Source organism: Anomaloglossus baeobatrachus, chromosome 2 (genome assembly GCF_048569485.1).
Source record: "Anomaloglossus baeobatrachus isolate aAnoBae1 chromosome 2, aAnoBae1.hap1, whole genome shotgun sequence".
NCBI lineage: Eukaryota > Metazoa > Chordata > Amphibia > Anura > Aromobatidae > Anomaloglossus > Anomaloglossus baeobatrachus.
Window position 1 is genome coordinate 769,154,533 of NC_134354.1, and position 6,634 is coordinate 769,161,166.

The following is a 6,634-nucleotide window of genomic DNA, read 5'->3' on the forward strand; positions in this document are numbered from 1 at the left end:
ATTAAGTAATATTTGCGGTTCCGCCCATAAACCGACAGCGTTTTCAGCGCACAAACATCCAAACTATGCAATGTAAAAATAAAATGTGCAATCTCGGGGGGCCACCGCTGTAGAGAAGGCGGGGGATGGGCAGGTCAGTGTTTGTTTATCTACACAAAGCATCCGCAGTCAGTATGTAGCAGAGCTGAATGTGCGATTCTTAGGGCGGCTTTACTAAAAAAAAAAAACAACACATTATCGTGCCACATTTTTGTGCCATATTTTGCAGTACAGTGTTTTCCGGGATTCTGTACCTTTACCTGCAGTCCTATGTAAAATCATACAGCTGCATGTAAACACACATCCTATGCACAGATGGATGTAAGCGTAAGATAAGTAATACCTCTTTAAGACTGCAAACCGGTAAAGTTAGTGCATTCCGATGCAAAATCCAGCAAGTGACCACATTCGCCAAAGTTGCAGTGGGACTATTGCAACTACAACTCCCAAGGTTGTCCTAGCCTATGGCGGCCATAGGACAGAGAGCTGATAATGGAGTACTCCTTTAAAGGGATTTTCTCTTCAGCTGTACAATATACTTAAAGGGAACCTGTCAGCACATTTTTACCTATAGAAGTAGTGGTATGGCTGCGTAGGCGCTTGTCCACGAGTAAAAATGATACCTATTGTGATGGCCTAACACTAGGTGACTCAAGACACTAATGAAGTAGTAATGAGATGCCTTAACAATAAGTGTCGCTAGAAACACTTGTGGAGGTGTAGTCAAACAAACCAAAAGGTCAAGAGCTGGGAAATCACATCAAATACATGGGGAGAGAACGGGGTTGAGGTCAGGGTACGAGCCAGAGGTCTGGAAGCCAGGAGGTCGCATCATGTACATGGGTAGAGAGCGGGACTGAGGTCAGGGTACAAGCCGGAGGTCTGGAAGCCAGGAGGTCACGTCATGTACATGGGTAGAGAGCGAGACTGAGGTCAGGGTACGAGCCAGAGGTCTGGAAGCCAGGAGGTCACGTCATGTACATGGGTAGAGAGCGGGACTGAGGTCAGGGTACGAGCCATAAGTCTGGAAGCCAGGACCTCACATAAGGTACACAGGGAGAGAGCGGAGCCAAGGTAAGGGTACGGGCCGGAGGTCTGGAAGCCAGGAGGTGACGTCAGGTACACGGGGAGAGAGTGGAGCCGAGGTCAGGATACAAGCCGGAGGTCAGGGATGCCTGGGAGTCAAGTCAGAGTCAGAGAAACAGTCGGAGAAAGGTACTTAGGTTAGGGGTAGCGGGGACAAGATCAGGACAGTCACTTATGGGGACCAGAGATGCAACTGCAATACAACTATCACAAGGTTCCAGTGAACAGGCTCCTCCCAAAACCAACATAGGGCCCGAGGCTGAGAACAACCCTTCCACCGGAGCATGACACAAAAACAAGGTATCAGCTCTGCAGGAGAGCAGAGCACCACCATTTGGAATCATGACACCTATTTTATATAGGTCCCATGTGCCAGTCATGAGAAATCCAGTGTAGAAGCCATATCAAAGGCAAGTTGGGCAGGAAGTGCACTGGGGGTGTGTCACTGGGGGTGTGTCACTGCACTTGGAAGGGGTAGCCTAAGTGCACTGACACGCCCCAGTGCACTTCCTGCCTGATTTTCATATGGGTTTTAATCTCGATTTCTCTGTTGCATTGCATCTCTACAAAAATATATAATTTCAATTGGTGGATAAGGGCCTTCCCAGCCATATTATTTCCACATGTAAACTGTGCTGACAGGTTCTTTTTAAACATTGGTAGCATTCTAACCGATAGGATCCCACTGAGTGACATAATGAAAGATTCATCTCCCGTGGCCCCAGCTGTCGACCCTCCATCAATCTTTTGATTGTTGAGGGTCTTTGCATTTGGACCCCATCAATCAATGTGTCACTCACTTGAAGTGATATTCCCCTTTAAGCCAGTGAGAAACCTGAAAATCAATACTAAAGACCGGAAATTATGGGAACACATATTACCCCAAGGAGTCAAAATATAATAATACTGATCATAAAGGTAAGAATAATACTAGAAAAGACTAAAGAGTGAAAAACAATAAAGATGATCAAAAAATTAATGAATAATATATAATTATTATTATTATTCACTTATATATCAATGTGGTAACAGGTTTATTTGCCCTATTACCTGTCATAACTCACCTACATGTTAAAAAGTGCTATAAAGTCACAAAACCTTACAACAATATAAAAGAATATGATCAATAATAATAATTATATATTATAAACAAATAAACACTAGAAATGAACAAAAATAATCATAATAGTAAAAAAAGAATGAAATAAAATGATGCATAAAAAAAATATAAAATAGTAAGAAAGAAAAAAGTACAATATCAATATAGAAATAATCAGAATAAATATGAGACATAAAATGATAAAATATAAAATAGATTATGAAAAAAAGAAATAAGATAAAAATAATGAGAAAATATAAAATAATAAAGAAAATAAATTGGTAAAATATACAATGCATGAAAAATTTACGTAAATAAATAATTATCATTGTAAAAAAAGTTAAATAAAATTTTTTATGATGATTTAATTTAGAAAAATATAAAATAAAGAAAAAATAAATTATTAAAATATATACATAATAATCATAAAAAAATAAAATAAGTAATAAATGAACAATATAAAAAAATGTAAACTATACAGTATGTCAAAAATATATATATAAATAAAAATTTTTAAAAACAAAATAAATTAAAATATAAATATTATAAAAAAAACTACAATATGTAATTAAAAAATCAATATAGAAATAATCAGAATATAATGACCCATAAAAATAATAAAATATTGAGATAAAATTGTGATAAAATAGATTATAAAAAAAGAAATGAAATGCAAAAAAAGGAATACAATAATAAAAAATAAATGAGTAAAATATACAATGTATCAAAAATTTATGTAACAATAATAATAATCATTGTAAGAAAATGTTAAATATTTAATATAATTTTTTACAATGATTATTATTTAAGAAAAAATAAATAAAAAAGAAATGTAATATATATAATGTATCAAAAATGTACATAATTGTAAAAAAATATTTAAAATAAATAATAAAGGAAAATATTAATAAGTAAAGAAAAGAAATGAGTAAAATATACAGTATGTAAAATATATATAAAAAATATATTATAATAAAATAATATAAAAAATAATTATCTAAAAAAATAAAAATTAGCAAAATATACATTTTATAATACTTAAAATATATATATAAAGCAAATAATAAAGGAAAAATCTAAAATAAAAGAAATGAGTAAAATAAACAATGTATCAAAAATATATATAAATAATTCTAAAAATTAATTGATAATAAAAGAGAATAAAAAAAATAATAGAAATGAAAAAATAGCTAAATATATTAAAAATATTTACATAAATAATTCTAAAACAAATAATAATGGCCCATAAGGATAACTGTTGTCAAAACAATACATGATGAAACAATATTGACAGTTCCACGGGGGCTTGTTGTACCGGACCCCATTAAAAGTCAAGGTGGTCCACCAGGGTTGTGAGCTATTGGCCCATTAGAAGCAATAGTACTGGAGAAGAGGATACAGAATCCCCCTTTAACCCGTGTCTGGTACCATAAGAAAAAAATCACTAGTTGTACCAATCTGCATGGGGTCATGTTGATCTGATCTGTCCTCACCTATTGTACCATCACCCATCCCCTGTAGACTGTGAGCCCTCGCGGGCAGGGTCCTCTCTCCTCCTGTACCAGTCTGTTTTGTACTGTTAATGATTGTTGTATGTATACTCTCTTTCACTTGTAAAGCGCCATGGAATAAATGGCGCTATAATAATAAATAATAATAATAATCTGATGGTACCAGACAGCCCCGAATAACCATCCTAACCATGCACATGAAGTCGGCGGCCCATATAGTGCACCATATATAATACAAGGTAAGTAAGTGCCCCCCTGATCATGGCACAGTGCTGCCAATTACTACACCAATAACAACAATGTGACAGCCTTAAGCATATCCAGATGCGGCTCTCCTCCTGTCTGGCAAGCATCCTGCAGCCAAATATTTCTCCGCCTGGCGATAATAGGGAAATCAGCGAGACCCCAGCGTTGGCAGGCACAGCAATGCAGAGGGTGGCAGCTGGCAGCTGGAAGTTGTCAGGCATCTCACTGACCAGGATGACAAGCCCTGCAAGGGCAACTTAGCAGCATCATTGCATGCAAAATGCAAGAAGACAAAGGCATGCATGACTCACCTTGAGTGGGATGCATGCACCACAAGAAGAATAGGGCGTAGAATGATGGGCTCAGCAGGTCATGGGGCGACACCAAGGCTCCTGCCTATAGGGACAATGCTATATGGGGAATGTGGTGCAAGCCCTGTCCTCTGCTCCATGCACAATGAATGCTGGAGTTCTCTCTCTCTCTGCTTTCTTGTAATGACATCATTCCTCAGGACCACAGGCCAATCAATGTGCTGAGGGAGAAGCCTGCCGCACTGCATTGTGGGAAGTGTAGTCCCATTTACTGGAATTCTCAGCCTCGCCTATTGGAGGATGGAGACTGGAAGACTACACTTCCCAGCGGAGGCCGAACCTGGCAGCATTAGGCATCCTGACAGCAGGAGGAGGCATGGATGTCAGGGAGGGAGAGCGGATCCAAAGGAAAAGCTGGGAAGTTTCCTGATGTAGAAGAGCGAGAGGACGCAAGGAGGATGCCGCCGGATTTATCGGAGGGATCCAAGGACAATTCCTTTAAAAAATATGTATATATATATAAAAATAAATATTTTTATATAGCACTAACATATTCCGCAGCGCTTCTCATACATCAGGAATACTGTCCCCATTGGGGCTCACAATCTCACAATCTAAATTCCCTATCTGTATGTCTTTGGAGTGTGGGAGGAAACCGGAGAACCTGGAGGAAACCCACGCAAACACAGGGAGAACATACAAACTCCATGCAGACTGCAGTGCTAACCACTGAGCCACTGTGATATATATATATATTATATATATATATATATATATATATATATATATATATATAAAATATATATATATATATATATATATATATATATATATATCAGTATAATAATTTTTATTTATATAGCGCCAACATATTCTGTAGCAGAGGAGACATGTACAGACAATATGAGTCATTGCAGAGTAACACAATTCAACAGATACCAGGAGGAGTGAGGGCCCGGCCCGTAATCTACAGCCATTAATCCACCATTAACGATCATACGTCAAAGGCAGATTCTCCAAGATCCCATCCCAATATGTAGTAGATGTAAGAAGAATAGTATTAGCAAATACCTCAAGTTAGAAATGTAGTATAGTTTTTGTTGTGTGTTTTTTGTTGCTGTTTTTGTTGCTTTTTTTCTGTGTTTTTGTTGCTTTTTTTACGTGGTTTTTGTTGATTTTTTTTCTTGCATTTTTTTCTTGTGTTTTTGTTGCTTTGTCTTGCTGTGTTTTTGTTGCATTTTTTATTGCAATTTTTTTGTTGTGTTTTTGTTACTTTTTTTGCTCTGTTTTTGTTGCATTTTTTGCTGGTTTTGTTGCTTTTTTATATTTTCGTTGCGTTTTTTATTTTCTTGCTGTTTTTGTTGAGTGTTTTTTTTTGCTGTTTTGCTTTTTTTCTGTATTTCTGTTGCATTTTTTGTTGTGTTTTTGTTGCTTTTTTTTTTGCTGCGTGCTTAGTGTACATTATTCGTGTCACTTGCCTACTGCACGTTTAATAAAGTTAATTCTGCTCCCCAAAAATGCACGGTTGCGTTTTTTAGGCCATGTGCGCACTAGAAAATGGAATTTCTTAAGAAAATTCCGGATCTCTGCAAGAATCCCGCACCCGCGTCAGAAATCCGCATGCAAATTCCACATGTGGTTTTACCGCGGGATGTTGCGGATTTGCCGCCGATTTGCCGCAGAATTGCTGTGGAATTTCTGCGGTTTTTCCGTAGGTTGGTCCCTGCGGGTTTTTAACAATAATTAGGCTATGTGCCCACGGGCGCTCGTACATACATCCGCAGGTACGAGCGCATGTTTCCCGCAGCTGCCCGCCGGCATCCGCAGCTATTTTTAGCTGCGAGATTACAGCGAAGTAGCTGCGGGAAACATGCGGACATTCATGCGGCTTACCTGCGGACGTCCCGGCCTCTATCTCCATAACGGAGGGCCGGGACATCCGCAGGTAATTCCGCATTAATAATTGACATGCAATTATACCTGCAGATGCGGACATCCGCAGCATGTTCAGCAGCCGCACTTTCCGCAGCGTGGACACAGCACTCCCCATGTCCCATAGGATAACATGGGGAGTGACTGTACATGCTAAAACCTGCGGATTTATCTGGAAAATCCAGAAAAATCCGCAGGTTTTCCACGGCAAAATCCGCACAAACAAGCTCCCGTGGGCAGATAGCCTTAGGCCCTGTGCGCACGCTGCTGATTTACCGCGGATTTGCTGCAGAAAATGTGTCTAACATTGCTGCAGTCATTCCCCAGCAAAACCTATGGGTATAAAAAAATGCTTTGTGCACGCTGTTTTTTTATACTTGCGGATTTACACGCGGAATTTCTGCTGCGGA

General features: G+C 38.4%; 1 protein-coding gene across 1 annotated transcript in view; it reads right to left on the bottom strand.

Annotated features, from left to right (window-relative positions):
• The window catches only part of RAB30 (RAB30, member RAS oncogene family), a 117,885-nt gene extending 113,397 nt beyond the window's left edge, over positions 1–4,488 (bottom strand). The window contains exon 1 of the mRNA XM_075337514.1: positions 4,293–4,488. The gene's annotated coding sequence lies outside the window, so the exon portion shown is untranslated. The remainder of the gene's footprint in view (positions 1–4,292) is intronic.
• Between the last annotated feature and the right edge of the window lie 2,146 nt (positions 4,489–6,634).